Source organism: Podarcis vaucheri (genome assembly GCF_965113315.1).
Source record: "Podarcis vaucheri genome assembly, chromosome: 6".
NCBI lineage: Eukaryota > Metazoa > Chordata > Lepidosauria > Squamata > Lacertidae > Podarcis > Podarcis vaucheri.
Window position 1 is genome coordinate 14,004,466 of NC_138764.1, and position 17,601 is coordinate 14,022,066.

The 17,601-nt window shown below is 44.7% G+C and overlaps 3 long non-coding RNA genes across 4 annotated transcripts in view; 2 read left to right on the forward strand and 1 right to left on the reverse strand.

Annotated features, from left to right (window-relative positions):
- The window catches only part of LOC309533932, a 159,567-nt gene that overhangs the window by 3,339 nt on the left and 138,627 nt on the right, over window positions 1–17,601 (reverse strand). The window lies entirely within an intron of this gene.
- On the forward strand, window positions 5,559–13,570 carry LOC309533910. Its single transcript, XR_014220521.1, has 3 exons — window positions 5,559–5,839; window positions 7,326–7,504; window positions 13,301–13,570. It is a non-coding gene; the product is annotated as an uncharacterized lncRNA (long non-coding RNA).
- Window positions 13,619–14,892, forward strand: LOC309533786. 2 transcript variants are annotated; one of them, XR_014220469.1, is made up of 3 exons: window positions 13,619–14,159; window positions 14,412–14,600; window positions 14,828–14,892. It is a non-coding gene; the product is annotated as an uncharacterized lncRNA (long non-coding RNA). The 2 variants fall into 2 exon arrangements; XR_014220470.1 differs by having other exon boundaries at window positions 14,412–14,594; window positions 14,821–14,892.

A 17,601-nucleotide genomic window follows, 5' to 3' on the forward strand; every position in this document is an offset into this window, starting at 1 on the left:
TCCTCAAAATCTACTCTCTCTCTTTTTGTAAAACCTATGGGTTAGCTGAAATAAAGTTTAACGTTTCTTGGCACTGAATTTTGGTTGTAGAACCCAGTGGCCTTGCTTATATTCTGCCATGGATTCTCATGGATATGTTTTTGTTCGTGATCTGACATTTCCGTTTTGCTGGTAGAGCAAGGAAAAAAATGAGTCCAGTATTCGCTTGCGATTTCAATCGTGTAAAGTCCATTGCACAGTATCCTTTTGGAAGCTAAACATTTCCCCCAAGCACGCCGTCATATTTGACACCAGCTAACATAAAACTCCCCCCACATTTAGAATGGATTGCTCCCTGCCCCTTCTCCAGGTGCAACAGTCTGCCCGGGCAAAACTCAGACAGTTACTCTGCCACTGTTTACTACTGCTCAGTGTAGGAAAAAGGCATGTTGGGAAAGATGGAGGGCACAAGGAGAAGGGGACGACAGAGGACGAGATGGTTGGACAGTGTTCTTGAAGCTACCAGCATGAGTTTGGCCAAACTGCGGGAGGCAGTGGAAGACAGAAGTGCCTGGCGTGCTCTGGTCAATGGGGTCACGAAGAGTCGGACACAACTAAACAACTAAACAACAACAACAATCCCAAATAGGCTACACAGAAATATAAAGGCAGATGCTATGTACTAAGCTTGGATCCTAGAACAATAGGCAAGTAGGATCGTAGAATGCAACAACTGATTGGCCTGCAGGAAAAGACCAATCAGGCTCAAGGAGGGAAGCAGAATCAGCCAATCAGACGGGACTCATTGTGTAAATAATGTATATAAAAGCCTGAGGTTTGGGGGACAATTCAATCACTGTTTTACAAGCTGCAATAAAGAGAATGAAATCATTACAGGACTCCGAGTATATTTCAGCAGGTAACACTGTAACTCTGGAATAATCTCCCAGAAACACCATTTCAGACATCCCAACAAAGAGCCCTTTTGCAACACACTCATTTGTTAGTCTTACAGACTTTTTTCTGCCAAAGAATTGTTATTTAGTGATGCAAACTCCCCAAGAAGAAACCTGTGGCACTTAAATAAAATAAGAAGCTGATCACAATTCGCATTTTCTATAGGCATGTGTGACCATGGGGAATTATACAATGAAGCTTTTGTAAACTGTAAGAGAGTAGTTCTTGTTTCTTGCATTTCAGGCTTTCAAGGGGCCACAAATGAGAAATCAAAGTATGACACAGACAGACAGGGTTGTGTTAGTGACCTAGTAACATTTGTGGAGTTACAAGTCTGCATATACTGTGGTATCTCGGGTTAAGTACTTAATTTGTTCTGGAGGTCCATTCTTAACCTGAAACTGTTCTTAACCTGAGGTACCACTTTAGCTAATGGGGCCTCCCGCTGCTGCCGCTGCCACCGCCGCACGATTTCTGTTCTCATCCTGAAACAAAGATCTTAACCCAAGGTACTATTTCTGGGTTGGCGGAGTCTGTAACCTGAAGCGTCTGTAACCTGAGGTACTACTGTAGTTGAGACAATATTCAACTAACACATAGCTTTAAAAAAAAAAAAATTCTCCTCTAGGCTCCAGATTAGTCAATCTTGTTCCTTCTGTGCTGTACCACAGCTGAACCAATTAGAGGGAATGCTTTACGGTATAATATTGGGTCAATATTATATTAGCAGGGTCAATATTAGCAGGGAAATGCTAAGCAATTTCAGAACAGCAAGTGAAAAACCGGTTCCTTCTATGCAGTGCTTTTTGGGGGGGGTATGCATACCCCTAAACATTTTGTGAATCTTTGCACTTTTTTCCATTTACTCTTTTTATTTTTCCCTGTTTGAACTATAAAATGGTGATTTTCTTGAGTCAAAATGAGAGCACCCCTAAACACTTTTTTTAAGGGGGAAAAGGCACTGCTTCTTTGTCACTATCATTTATGGGTTTTTTCCATTAGCTTTACAAAAGTCTAAATGCGTAGTTTGTTGCAGAGGAGCTTGTGGATGAAAGGAGGGCACCTTTTTCTGTATGACACTTCCTGTAAGTGTCACCCTCATGCTCTTAAGAGCCCTACTTCAAAGCGCCTCTTCCCAGAGAAGTTCTGTGGGTGACAGCTAATGACGTTGGGTGCTGAAATAAAAAAAATTAAGGTCTTATATGTATAATAAATGTTCATAAATGTACCAAGCAAACATGTACATAAATATATAAACCACATGTCTGAAGCAGCACAGGAAAACAGCCCTGAAACCATTTTGACTCCCAAACTGACCAAATGATTTCTCTGCAAGGTTGAAGGAAAATGGAAAAGCCTCCCCATTGTCTTTTCCTTCACAAATCCTGTCTTAAAGGTATGTCTGTATATGAATAGGGTGAGCCTATGACCTGGCTCAGGAACTAAGTATTTATCATTACAAAAGACTGGCCAGGCTCCCCAGGGTATCCAATCAAGTCACCATTAACAGGTCTGCCAGATAGGAGGCAAACAATGCACTCAGATTTCTGTTGTAGACCGCCCTTTCTGTGATGCAGGTATGATGTATCTGGCAGATGGTCTTGAGCTACATGCCTTTGTGATGTATGTATGATGTTTCTGGGGGTGGTCTTGGACTCCAGGGCGGGCAATTTAAAATGTCTATATAAGGGCGGGCACACCTTGGTTCTGGGTCCTCCTCCTTTTCTGCGTGTGAAGGGGGCACCCTGTTGCAACAGTTCGATAAAGATCAGGCTTACTAGCTGCTTTGCTTCTCCTCTGGTTGGCCTCTGTTATTTTCTCCGACTGACGGAGAACCTACAAAGGACTCTATAAGGGCTCTTGTGTTCCCCATAAGGGAATAAGGGCAGATTTTTGTTGATTACAGTGCTTTTCTCCAGTCACAGCAACTTCCTTGTGAGATATATGCCCACAGGAAGCTCTGCCACCTTTTAGGAAACAGTGAAGGCCTGCTCATTTTAGAAGATGTTTGATCGATCAGGGTTAGTGCAATTAGTGTGCTGATCTTAGTGATGCCCTAATGTTTGACCATGGGACACGGGTTTGCAGATCAGAAGGTTGGCGGTTCGAATCCCCGCAACAGGGTGAGCTCCTGTTGCTCAGTCTCTGCTCCTGCCACCCTAGCAGTTCAAAAGCACACCAGTGCAAGTAGATAAATAGGCATCGCTCCGGCGGGAAGGTAAACGGCGTTTCCATGCGCTGCTCTGGTTCGCCAGAAGCGGCTTAGTCATGCTGGCCACATGACCTGCAAAAACTGCGGACAAATGCCGGCTCCCTTGGCCAGTAAAGCGAGATGAGCGCCACAACCCCAGAGTCATTTGCGACTGGACTTAATGGTCAGGGGTCGCTTTACCATTTTAATGTTTGACTGTTTCAAACAGTTTAAGTGACAGTTGAACCAAACTGAAATTTGTGTAAATGGTTATTAGCTAAATCGGAGGCCTATTGTTTGTGACTGACAGGTGGAATAAAAATGACTAAGCCTTAAAGCAGTACTGTATATACAACCTCCCTTAAAAAAAAAAGTTAAAATTTACAGATTACTTGTTTATTGAATATTCAGTTAGATTTGCTTGCAGAGAGATTAGATTATGTTGGCTATTAAACACGCAGTCACTCTGATTTGTTAGCAAAAAGATTAACCATTGTTGCACCAATGTTTTGCAGTGCATTTTTCTGTAACGTTCTTTTATCCCAAAAAAGTCAGATCTTTTGGGAAGTGGGTTTGTAGTACAAAACCTCCAAATCAGCTTTGTGAGACCTGAATTTCCTGAATCCCACCTGAAAATAGTGACATTTTGGAAGCATCCAAAAACTGTAATCCTGTACAAATTTACTTTGATGCTGATTATTCAGCTAACCCATACTTTGAATACAGAGAGCCTTACTTCTGAGTAAGTGTATGTAAGTTTGGCAGGCATACACTGCAATCCTAAGTAATGAATTACTAGGAAGTAAGACCTGACGCGGGTGGCGCTGTGGGTAAAACCTCAGTGCCTAGGACTTGCCGATCGCATGGTCGGGGGTTCGAATCCCCGCGGCGGGGTGAGCTCCCGTCTTTCGGTCCCAGCTCCTGCCCACCTAGCAGTTCGAAAGCACCCCTAAGTGCAAGTAGATAAATAGGTACCGCTTTATAGCGGGAAGGTAAATGGCGTTTCCATGTGCTGCGCTGGTGCTGGCTTGCCAGCTGCAGCTTTGTCACGGTGGACACGTGACCCGGAAGTGTCTCCAGACAGCGCTGGCCTCCGGCCTCTTAAGTGAGATGGGCGCACAACCCTAGAGTCGGACACGTCTGGCCCGTACGGGCAGGGGTACCTAAGGCCTGTTAACTCACTGAAACTGATTTCCCAGTGAAAATGACTAAAACGGCAGTAGAAGAAAATAAATATTCTGTTCCAGAGAAGTCAACTAGCTAGTCACAGGCTTGTTTAGTCTGTACAACAAAAGAATTAGGTTCTCAAATGATGCTTGTGACCATAACCTGATTACAGTGGTGCCTCGCAAGACGAAATTAATTCGTTCCGCAAGTTTTTTCTTCTTGCGAGTTTTTCGTCTTGCGAAGCACGGTTTCCCATAGGAATGCATTGAAAATCAATTAATGTGTTCCTATGGAAACCGCTTGCCAGGCTGGCGGTGCGGAGAAGGGCTTTTCTCCCCACCGCAAGCCTTCAGGACAGGTACGGGAACAGAGGGGAAGGGGCGCAGCGCTTCTCCTCTGTTCCCGGGGCTTGCGGTGGGAGGAGGGTTTTTCCTCCCCACCGCCAACATTCAGAACAGCATTCTGAATGTTGGCGGTGGGAAGGAAAACCCTCCTCCCACCGCAAGTCTTCAGGACAGCCATCCGAAGGCTGGTGCGGGGAGAAGGGCTTTCCGCCCCACCGCCAGCCTTCGGAGGAGCCTTCCGAAGGCTGGCGCGGGGAGAAGGGCTTTCCGCCCCACCGCCAGCCTTCGGAGCAGCCTTCCGAAGGCTGGCGCGGGGAGAAGGGCTTTTCTCCCCACCGCCAGCCTTCGGAGGAGCCTTCCGAAGGCTGGCGCGGGGAGAAGGGCTTTCTGCCCCACCGCCAGCCTTCGGAGGAGGTCCGAGGACAGTGGGGAAGACGCGCTGCGCTTCCCCGCTGTCCCGGAGATTTCCCTATGGGCTTTCGTCTTGCGAAGGAAGCCCATAGGGAAATTCGTTTTGCGAAGCGCCTCCAAAACGGAAAACCCTTTCGTCTAGCGGGTTTTCCGTCTTGCGAGGCGTTCGTCTTGCGGGGCTCCACTGTACCTCCTTCCATTGACATATAGGGAACAAATAATGACATCCAACCTGGAAGTGTTGTATGTCAGAGGAACAACTCTCCAGGAACTACTCCACAGCTCCAATTTATAAAGATTATAATCCAAGTCAATGAAACCTTCTTGCAATTAGATGTAAACAAATATATAAAAGTCAGTGCTTTATATGATTCAGCCACATGGTGGAGCGATACACAAAGATTAAAGAAGCCATGATAGCAGGCTCTGAAAAGATGGGATGGTTTGTGTTTTCAGAGACATGGCCATGAGGCTTGTAGTTAATGACAGTCATGTTGACACCATGAACTGAAGGATCCCAGTGTTACTCTGACTCTCGGCCACAAGGAATGTGCAGCAGCAGAAAAATGCTAACGCTTTTTCTAGGCTGCATCAACAGGGTCCTGATCAAGGGAAGTCATAGTCCTGCTCTCTCCTGCCTTGGTCAGACCACACCTGGAATACTGTGTCCAGTTCTGGGCATCGCCATTTAAGAAGGATGTTGACAAGCTGGAACATGTGCATAGGAGGGCAATCAAGATGATCAAGAGTCTGGAAACTAAGCCTTATGAGGAACGCTTGAAGGTGCTGGGTATGTTTAGCCTGGAAAAGAGGAGACTGAGAGGAGATCTGATAGCCATCTTCAAATAACTTAAGGGCTGTCACATGGAAGAGGGAATAAGCTTGTTTTCTCCTGCTTTGGAGGGTAGGACTCGAACCCATGGCTTCAAGTTACAAGAAAAGAGATTCTGACTAAACGTTCGTAAAAACTTTCTGACCATAAGGGCTGTTTGGCAGTGGAACAGACTCCCACGAGAGGTGGTGGACTCTTCTTCCATGGAGGTTTTTAAGCAGAGCTTGGATGGCCATCTGCCATGGATGCTTTCGCTGAGATTCCTCCATTGCAGAGGGTTAGACTAGATGACCCCTGGGTCCCTTCCAACTCTAAGATTCTATGAATACGATCTGGATTAATGACAGCCATCCACCAGTTTCATATTCAAAACTGCTTCCCACCCCACCCCATTATTGATTACCATATATAACGAATACATTAAAGTAGACAAATAACAACTTACAAAAAGGAGCAATAAACGTGTCACCTTTATTTTATAAACCTTTATCATAATCACATGTCAGATTTTCTTTTGTGAATGAAATAAAATGCCTTCAACCAGTTTTTAATAGCTAAAAATAATTTTGGCTGGTACATTTAAACAAGGCTTAGATCAACTCCCCAGATGTTCAGTGTCCAGGAGTTCAGTGCCTGGCGCCCACAAACTCATGTCAAAGGGGAGTCTGGCACCCACAAACTCATAATATTTCACTTCCTTGCAACCTTAGGAAAGCTGTTTGTTTTTTGATGGAAGACACTGGGCAGAAATGGAAAGAAACGGGGGGATGAGGAGGTCTAAGGGTGAAGTCCTGCTCCTGTCCATCATAATACTGGACAGATTACTACAGGGTGTTGAGAGGGGTTATTTTTAACTCTTAAGTGAGAAACAGCAGCCATAGTCTAGGCCGGAAGTGTTTTCCCTTGGTGACCCCGCCATGTTGAAAAGTGTGTGTGTTTGTGTGGTATTTCCTGTCCTGTCCAGAAATGCATTGTGCTGGATGAAGCCAGCTATTGATCTTTTCTAAATAAATTGAATAAAACCACTTAACCCATTTGATACATTTGAAAAAAATAATATTAAAAGGAGTGATGCCCATTGTTAGGCAAGGTAGCTAGAGTGATGATGTCATGTCCTCTATTGTGACACGTCCCCCTGCTGAGTGACTTGGTGAGAACTTTGGGCAGAGCAACTATTTGAATTTAATCAGTGAATTTGGTGAGAGTGTATTTCTGGAGATAATGAAAGTTCAGTCGTCTCGCTTGTAAGTAGACTCTCTTATTCTTCCCCCTATTTCTTTAGCTATCCCTTAAGATTTAGACACATAGGGTCATGGTTAGATTAATTTTTAAAGATTGTCCTCAGGGCCCCCTTAGATGCTTTGAGGGAAATAGCTTGCAGTGCAGGGATAGAGAGTAGCGAGGAAATAATCCATTTCATGACCGTCTTCCTTTTCTTCCCTAGATGTTCCGGTCTGCGAAGGTTGAGAGAGCTGCTGGCCTCCTGTTGCCGCTCCATAAAAATCCATCCCCTGGACTGTATGAGGCAAGAAATTGTAATCGTGGACGGGAGGAAAATCAAACTGCGAACCATCTATGTGAGGCCGAAGGACCAGGGGATGGAGGCCACCAGTGATTCCACCAGTGGTGAGTGTTGATCTTTGTTCACGAAGAAGGGGGAGGCCAGAGAGAATCTGGCTGGCTGGCTGGGGGGGGGGGAGGCAGCTCCCTGATTTAAGAAGAGTTTAGGGATTGGATGAGGAAGGGAGAATAATGCGGGCCACTTGGAGATCCTTGCAGTAATAATCAATGGAAATATTAAGAATCTTTTCTGTTCTTTTCTTTTCCAGGCAGCGGCAACAGTCAGGCCAGCAGCTGTCACAAGCAAGGCCCAGTTTCCCCCTTCCCCAATCAATTTTTTTTTTATTCTAATAAAGATTTTTATTGCAAATATGCTAGCCTTTGGTCATTTTTTAATCCCTGGCGGTTCTTTCCCCCAACAGTATGGGTGCATCTATAGCCGCAAGAATGTTTCTTGTCCAAAAATGGAAAGATGAAAAAGTCCCAGCAAAAAAAGAATGGATACAAAAACTTATGGAATATGCAGAAATGGCAAATCTTACCGGAAATATAAGAAATCAAGATAACAAGATAGCTCCCCTCCCCCAAAGGCCCAGTTCCCCCTTCCCCACAAACCCAAATAGACAAACAAATTTTCTTTTATTCTAATAAAGATTGTATTACAAACATGCTAGTCCTTGATCACCCTTTTACCCTTGGGGGTGCTTTGCCCAACAGTTGTGGGTGGGCATGGGTGGGAATGTGGGGTCTCACTGCAGGAGTCTACAGTTTGGCTCCTTTCCCTTGTTGTTGCTCCTAGATGTGCATGTGTGAAGAAGACAGGACACAGACTGGGGAGGGCAGGGGAGAAATTCCATCTAGTTTGTGCATTCTAAAGGAAACCCATAGGAACATCCTAGGACAATATTGCGATAGCTCACTCCAACGTCTGTTGAGGGGTGCGAGGTTCTAGGAGCCTGGCACTTAACCAGGCTTTGTGCTTCCTTGGAATGAGGCACAACAGAGACTGCAGTGTCTTTTGGATGTATGGTTTTTTCACACATATATACAGCTTGGCTCTTGGATGGTGGGGGGCATTACATCTCCCTACAGCAAAGCAGCACTGGGCTCCAAGACATCTCCATGCCTTTGTCCCAGCCTTCCTTTGGCCAGCCTGCCAAGGTACTTCTGCCCTTCAGCCCCCATACGGAGGTCTTCTAATTTCCGCCTCCTTGTTCCCTTGTTGCGCCTCCTTGTTCCCATAACACCTTGCCCAAAAAATCCTGTGTTCAAGGACAACTTTCTTCCCCAGTGTGACATCACACCCACATTGCCCTGCCAACTGGCTCCTCAGTGACCCCTTTGTCTTGAAGATAGTTTCTGTGATGGGTTAGTAGCAAGGCCACCATCTCTCTCTGTCCCTCTGTCAGAAAAACAAGGTCAGCCTCTCAACATAAATCTCCATCACAAGCACAAGATCCCACTTGTGGAAACTGATCCATATTCACAGCACCCACCCACTAGTTCCACAATCAAAGTTGCTTCCCACCCCTTATTGATTACTCTAAGCTATAGATAGTATATATAATAAAACATTAAAGTGGACAAATAAGAACTTCAAAATTGGATCCATAAACGTATCACCTGTTGTCTGAATACCTTAATCATCATAATCACATGTCAGATTTTCTCTTGTGAATGAAATAAAATTGTTTCAAATAGCTTTTGATGTTGGCATTTGTCTGTCTCGTGAAGAAGTGGAGTGCGCCTTCCGGGGTGACGTCAAAAATCAAAAAATTGTGTGGGAAATAAAGCCATGCGTCAATTCGACAGGCTAGGGGAGGTTAAGGAAGCACCCCGCAAGAGGTGATACTGTCCCCTGATTTAACAGAACAGGAATGGCAAGTTAAAGCTGTTCTTACAGAATACCAGAAAATCTTCTCACATTTTCCTGGGAAGACTATTTCGGCTCTGCTCAAAATTGAGACCGGAGAGGCTAGACCCATAGCTTTCCCTCCATATTGGGTAACAGGTCCTCAAGCTGACATCATCTCCACTGAGATTTGGGAGATGTTGGACCTGGGTTTAATAGTCCCATCAGACAGCCCTTGGGCTTCCCCGGCTATTCTGGTTCCTAAACCAGACCAGACTGTTCGCTTTTGTGTGGGCTGTTGTTGTTTAGTCGTTTAGTCGTGTTCGACTCTTTGTGACCCCATGGACCAGAGCACGCCAGGCACTCCTGTCTTCCACTGCCTCCCGCAGTTTGGTCAAACTCATGCTGGCAGCTTCGAGGACACTACCCAACCATCTCGTCCTCTGTTGTCCCCTTCTCCTTGTGCCCGCCATCTTTCCCAACATCAGGGTCTTTTCCAGGGAGTCTTCTCTTCTCATGGGGTGGCCAAAGTACTGGAGCCTCAGCTTCAGGATCTGTCCTTCCAGTGAGCACTCAGGGCTGATTTCCTTCAGAATTGATAGGTTTGATCTTCTTGCAGTCCACGGGACTCTCAAGAGTCTCCTCCAGCACCATAATTCAAAAGCATTGATTCTTTGGCGATCAGCCTTCTTTATTGTCCAGCTCTCACTTCTATACATCGCTACTGGGAAAACCATAGCTTTAACTATACAGACCTTTGTGGCAAGGTGATGTCTCTGCTTTTTAAGATGCTGTCCAGGTTTGTCATTGCTTTTCTCCCAAGAAGCAGGCGTCTTTTAATTTCGTGGCTGCTGTCACGAAATTTGTGTGGGCTACAGGCGTTTAAACCAAGTGACGGTGCCTGACATCTGTGCAATAACGAGGGTAGATGAGTTGGTAGAGACAATTGGGGCTGTCCATTTCATTTCTACTATAGACTTAACCAAAGGATATTGGCAGGTGGTGATGGATCCTAAAAATCAACCCAAAACCGCTTTTAGAACTTGAGATGGGTTATTTGAGTTCACTGTTTTAGCTTTTGGGTTAAGGAATGCTCCAGCCACCTTTCAGCGTTTAACTGATAAGATGCTGGTGGGGTTAAAAGATTTTGCCCTCGCTGATACTGATGATGCAGTCATCTTCAGCCAGACCTGGAAGGAACATCTACAGCACCTATAGCCGTCGTGTTCCAACGGAAAAAATCAACTGTCAAAGCTTCTAAATGGCAGTTTGCTTTGAAGCAGGTAAAGTATTTAGGTCACATCCTAGGGGGTTGGGTAAGATACAACCTGATTGGAGCATAATAAAGGTCATTCAAGAGTTGCCTAGCCCTGTCAGAAGCGAACATGGACCAATGGTACCAAATAGTATGGGAAACAGCCTTACTAGAAAAATTAACCAATAAATTGAAACTGACACAGGGACAAATAGAAGAAGATGCCTTCACCCCAGTATGGATCTCCTTTATCACATACACAGCTCAACAAGACAACGACAAGAATCCGCCAACAGCATATGAATCAATCTGGCTAACCTGATTCAGAAACACACACACACCCCACTCACACATGAAAACGAAGTTCACCACAGCGAATCACAAACAAGCAACCACACCCTAGGCCAACCCCCAACTTCTCGCACCACCAATAATAATAATAATAATAATAATAATAATAATAATAATAATTTTATTATTTATACCCCGCCCATCTCACTGGGCTTCCCCAGCCACTCTGGGCGGCTTCCAAAAAAATATTAAAATACTGCAATACATCAAACATTAAAAGCTTCCCTAAACAGGGCTGCCTTCAGATGTCTTCTAAAAGTCTGGTAGTTGTTGTTCTCTTTGACATCTGGTTGGAGGGCGTTCCACAGGGAGGGCGCCACTACCGAGAAGGCACACAAGCAAATAGCAAAGAGAACCCGCACAAACAAGGCTGACACAAAACCCCACACGTACATTAAGTAGAACAGATACATTGCCACCCAACCCCACCCACCACATCCCCTTCCACCTCTTCCCCACTTTCCCCCCCTAGTGTCACACTAATGTCTCCAACAAATGAAGTTGACCTGTAGAAAATGTAACTTGAAAAAAGAAATATTGCACATACGTTTGTAAACCAAGAAATCTTTAATAAAAACACATTAAAAGAGAGAGAGTGTGTGGCCTAGGCCCTCTACAAAAAAACAAAACAAATGGGAGCCTTTCTGGGGGTGGTAGGATATTATCGCCAATTTATTCCTGATTTTAGCCCCCATGCTGCTCCTTTACATGACTGTGTAAAGAAAGACAATACAGAATAGGTAATGTGGACAGCCCAGTGGCAAGCAGAATTTGAGCGTTTAAAATCAGCCTTAACAACGGAGCCTATTTTGAGAGCTCCCTCTTTCCTACAACCCTTTACCCTTTTCACGGATGCCTCTGTGATAGGAATTTTATGGTCTTAGATATATGGTAATGTTCATAAGTGTACCAACCAAGCACGTACATAGATGAGCACAGGAAGACCAACCTGGAACCATTTTGATTCCCAAACTGACCAAATGTTTTCTTTGCAAGGTCAAAGGAAAATGGAAAAGCCTCCCCATTGTCTTTTCCTTCACAAATCCTGTCTTAAGGGTATGTCTGTGTATGAATAGGGTGTGAGCCTGTGACATGGCCCAGGAACTAAGTATTTATCATTACAAAAGACTGACCAGGCCCCCCAGGCAATCCAATCAAGTAACCTGCCAGACAGGAGATCAACAACAGGAGAAAAACATTCAAATTTATGTTTTAAGACCGCCTTTTCTGTGATGTAGGTGTGATGTATCTGGGGGGGTGGTCTTAGGTTACACCCCTCCTGTGATGTATCTATGACGTTTCTGGGGGTGGTCTTGATCTACAGGGTGGCAATTTCAAAAGTCTTTATAAGGCCTTGCGTGCCATTTTTCTGGGTTCCTCCTGATCTCCTGCGGGCGAGGGGAGCACTCTGTTGCAACAGATCAATAAAGATCAAGCTTACAAGCTGCTTTGTTTCTCAATATTCTCTTCTTGGCCTCTGTTATTCTCTCCTGCCAATAGGGAACCTATGTAAGGACTCTATATGGGCTCTTGGATACCCCATAAGGGAAAAGGGCAGTTTTTGTTTACAACACCTCCAATATAGGAGTTGGGGCAACTCTTTGCCAGAAAGGGGATAAGAGACAACTGTGCCCCGTCCTATACTTAAGTAGGAAACTCTTGGGGAAGAAACAACACCTTTCTGTCATTGAACGGGAATGTTTACCCATTGTGTGGGCTACTGGCAAGTTAAAGCCATAACTGTGGGGGAGAACATTTACCCTTTGTACTGACCATTCCCCTCTGAAATGGTTAAACCAAGTGAAAGGTGCCAATAGCCAACTAATAAGGTGGAGTTTGCAATGGCCAGACTACAATTTTGACGTTTCCCACATCAGAGGGAAGGATAATGTGATTGCAGATGCCGTGTCACGAAACATTTAGATAAGTACAGGGGCAATCATGCTGTGTAAATGCTTGTTTGATGAGATGTAATTGTTTGAAATGCAATTAGTTAAAATGCAAACTTAAAAATGGTTAAAATGTATTTGGATCCTGTAATTTTTAAGAGCGCAACGCCTATCTATAGATGTAAAAGAATATAGAGTTAAGTGTTATGCTATATAGTTATGTTTAGAACTTTGTAGTGTTTATAGCTTAATAGTATTATAAAGTATTTAAGGTACGCAATACGCAATACACGTATATTTGCGTATTGAGGCAGGAACCCCAAAATACTTTCTACAATTGCTGCATCAAGGCTGGTATATGCAACCTCACCTACACAATGATTTTCAGGGGTGGGACATGCAATGGAAAAGTTTGTTTAGTGAGCAGGTTGAGTCACCGAATGTTTTTTCCCCTGCCAGAAAACCGTTAACTAACCACAGCTCCTGACTGGCCAGAGTTCCAAGGGAGGCAGTTGGAGTGGGATTTGGTGTTAGAGACCCATGGGGTCTGAGAGGGAGAAATCGGAGGATGGAGTGATGGTCATGAAGAATAAGAAGGACACATTAGTGAAGATGAGATCACTATATGTTCAACCAAGCGACCAAGGGATGGAGGCCACCACTGCCGATATGGATGGTGACTGTGGATCTTTCGACACGTCCCCCAGCTGAGTCACTTGGCTGAGGATTTTGGGAGGAGCAACTATTTATGGATAGTTCAAAGAAAAGAGGTTGTGTGCGTGAACTGTGTTTAGCGAAAATGAAGATTTCTTCATCTCACCTGTAAGTATATCTCTTATTCTTTCCACAGTCTGTTTCTTTTGCTATCCCTTAGGATTTAGAAACATAGGGAACCAGGTCATGGTTAGATTAATTTTTAAAGATTGTCCTCAGGGCCCCCTTAGATGCTTTGAGGGAAATGGCTTGCCTTCCCCCTTGTGGTCATCATCACAAGAAGGGCATCTCCCAGTTTTGGAGGGTACTTTGACAAGATGCCCTCCGCAGTGGGTTAAACAGCTTGCTGTGTTCTCCAATAGAGGTTTCTGAAAGTAGGCTTAGCTGCCCGGTGCCCCAAATTTAGCACAGAGATATAGAGTATCAAGAAAGTATCTAGAACCCATTTCTTTATCAGTTTCCCTTTTCTTCCCTAGATTACAAAGTCTCCAAAGGCTCCATGGGCCGATGGTCTCCTACTGTCTCATGCTGAAGATACAGCATGTGAGGAGGATGAATGGAAGTCTATGTGATGAAAGGTGGAATTGATGAAAATAAGAAGAATCTTTGTCAGACCATGCGACTAGGGGGTGGATGCCACCGATGACAACATGGGTAGTGAGTGCTGATATTTGTTCATCAGGAACAGGAAGGCTAGAGAGAATCTGTCTCACTGGGGGGGGGAGGGGAGACAACTTCCTGATTCAAGAAGATTCAAGAAGAGTTCGGGGATGGGATGAGGACTTTGGGAAGAGCAACTATTTGCTCTCCAATAGAGGTTTCTGAAACCAAGTTTAGCTGTTAGATAAAGAGAGCATCAAGAAAGAATCTAGAACCCATTTTCTGATTATTTTCCCTCTTCTTCCCTAGGTTGCAAAGTCTCAGAAGGCTCCGGGGGCTGGTGGTCTCCTGCTGTCGTGTCACTAAGATCCATCCCCTGGTCTGTGAGGAGGATGAATGGGATGAAGAGGTGAACGTAATAAAAAATGGGAAGGTGGAGAAAGTGAAAATAAGAAGATCAGGGGTTGAATGCCACCGATACCAACATGGATGGTGAGTGTTGATCTTTGTTCATTAGGAACAGGGAGGCCGGAGAGAATCTGGATCACTGAGGTGGGGGGAAGGTAGCTCCCTGATTCAATAAGAGTTCAGGGATGGGATGAGGAAGGGAGGAAGGGAGAATAGTGTAAGCCACCTGGAGATCCTTTCAGAAAGATGGGTTATCAACGCAATAATAAATGTAAATATTCAGAATCGTTTCTCTTCTTTTCTCTTCCAGGCGACAGCAGTGAGGCCAGCAGCTCTGATACAGCTCTCTCCCTGCCTTTGCCCAGTTCCCTTTCCCCAGAAAATTAATAAATATATATTTTTACGGTTATTCTAATAAAGTTCATTTTCAAACACGATAGTCTTCGATCATGATTTAATCTTTGGGGGTACTTTTTTCCAACAGTTGTGAGCGTGGGCCGGTGTCTACAGTTTGGCTCCTTCCTTTGTGGATGCTACTAAATGGATGCTTTCGCTGAAATTCCTGCATAGCAGGGGGTTGGGCTAGATGACCCTTGGGGTCTTTTCCAACTCTACAATTCTGTGATTCCATGCTGCTGTTTGGGCACCTGATGTAGGATTAGGAATCGTGGTGCCTGCCCTCGCAGAAGAAGAAGAATCCGATACAGACACCTGGCCACGCAAGGAAGGGCTCCCTTCAGGAGGGTGAGCCAAAAATGGACCTTGATGGTCCATTGATGGAAATGGGGAAAGATCTCCAGAACCACACTAAAATGGTATATGCATTATCTACAGAAATAAAGACCCTTGTAGGTATCTTCTCAAAATGAGAGGAAGAGCATCAAGTGATACTGAGGACAACCCCGTTGTGATCCAGAATCTCCTTTCGAACAGAGCATTGGAGAAGACTTGTTTAATTCAACACCAGTAGCAGGTCCAAAAAGGGACGCAGGTGGCGCTGTGGTCTAAACCACAGAGCCTTGGGCTTGCCGATCAGAAGGTCAGCAGTTCGAATCAACGGGGTGAGCTCCTGTTGCTCGGTCCCTGCTCCTGCCAACCTAGCAGTTCGAAAGCACGTCAAAGTGCAAGTAGATAAATAGGTACCGCTCTGGCGGGAAGGTAAACGGCGTTTCCATGCGCTGCTCTGGTTCGCCAGAAGCGGCTTAGTCATGCTGGCCACATGACCCGGAAGCTGTACGCTGCCTCCCTCGGCCAATAAAGCGAGATGAGTGCCGCAACTCCAGAGTCATCCACGACTGGACCTAACAGTCAGGGGTCCCTTTATCTTTACCTTAGGAGGTCTAAGGAAATCTCCAAAAAAGAAAGTTGGCTGACAATATGAGGATAGCTATGAGTCATGGTTCCACATGATCACATTATCAAGCAGTTGTGTTCTATGTTATAAATCAAGCACTGACAGGAGTTGCTTTTTTTGTTTTCCAAAAGTATTTCTTATCAATTTAAAATTTGGTGTGGCACAAGCAAATGTTTATTCTGAAAGTGCATACACCCCAACATTTTGGGAGGGCAATTAGGGGCACACACACACACCCCACTGACCCCATCACTCCCTCCTTCCTTGCCTGCCCACTGACCCCTCCCTCCCTCCACTGGTATGGTCTGCCTGAAGGCCACTCCAGCCAGTGCCAAGTCTCCTAATGTCCGTTTTTGGGTCCCTCACTCTGGCACAACCAGCGCAGGGGAGCAAAATCGGGGCAGTCGATTCTGGGAATAGAGGCTGATTCGTGATGTCCCGATGAAATCAGGACATTTGAGCGCTTTGAAAGTGTGGCCCAGGGGAAGAAGCTTAAGAACCACTGTGCTTATTGCAGATCCTCAAATTCAGTGCCTCTGCTCCTAGTTCTTTATCTTTCAGTTGGGTTTGGGCTGGACAGTCCTTAAAATAGAAACCTGCTTTAGCTACAAGGCTGTCTTTCTGACGGTAGCATTGGGACAGTTGTGCGCTGCAAGAGTCTGAATGAAGGAGTTGTGCAAATGTAAACAGGACTTCGCAGAATTACATTTCCCTGTAGATTAACACGTGTTGCTACGGTTACAGGTGGATGTGGTGAAATATTGTGCACAACAATACGATGAAGTACAGTGGTGCCCCGCAAGACGAAATTAATTCGTTCCGCAATTTTTGTCGTCTAGCGAATTTTTCAATTAATTAATTAATCGTCTAGCGAATTTTTCAATTAATTAATTAATCAATTAATGCGTTCCTATGGTCAAAAAGAGTCCAAACAAAGCCAAATTTGGTACAACAACAGTTTATTAACTGCTCTTTAAAGTCACACATACTGTAAAGAGCAGTTCAAAAATTTAAGGGAAAAATAAATTAACTTTATAAACAAAACATGTCTTTGTTTTTAGTCAAAGAAAAAAAGTCGCGAGACGTTTTCGTCTTGCGAAGCAAGCCCATAGGGGAAATTCGTCTTGCGAGGCAAATCACGAACGGAAAAAACTTTCGTCTAGCAAGTTTTTTGTATTGCGAGGCATTCGTCTTGCGGGGCACCACTGTACGTTGAGAAAGGGAAAATCCGGAAACTCTCTTAAGGGAGTTAATTTTTCCCCTCACTAGATAAGGATATATTTCACAAGGACTATAACGGTGGTGTGTGTGTGTGTGTGTGTGTGTGTGTGTGTGTGAGAGAGAGAGAGAGAGAGAGAGAGAGAGAGAATGAATGTGGGGCAGGTTAAAACAGAATAAGATAGCATTTAGGCAATTTCTGAGAGGCAGTTGCACAGATCTGTTATTTTCACCATTATCTGCTTTAAAATTAGCTTTGCTTTTGCCAGCCAATATCAGCTTTGTGAAAGTAATCTAGCAGACTACTTTTCTTGTATTCCGTCCAGGAAATTAAATATTAAACCCCAGAATATTCTCAAAGATTCAACATGTTTTGCTGGGCATATACAAAGAACTGAACTTGCATGACCTCCTGCTCCCAAATCTTGGATCTCTTAGAAATACTGTAAAGCCATTGGCTGAATCCAAGGGCTCAATTCCAGGCACCCAGAAACTCATGACAAAGGGGAGTCTGGCACC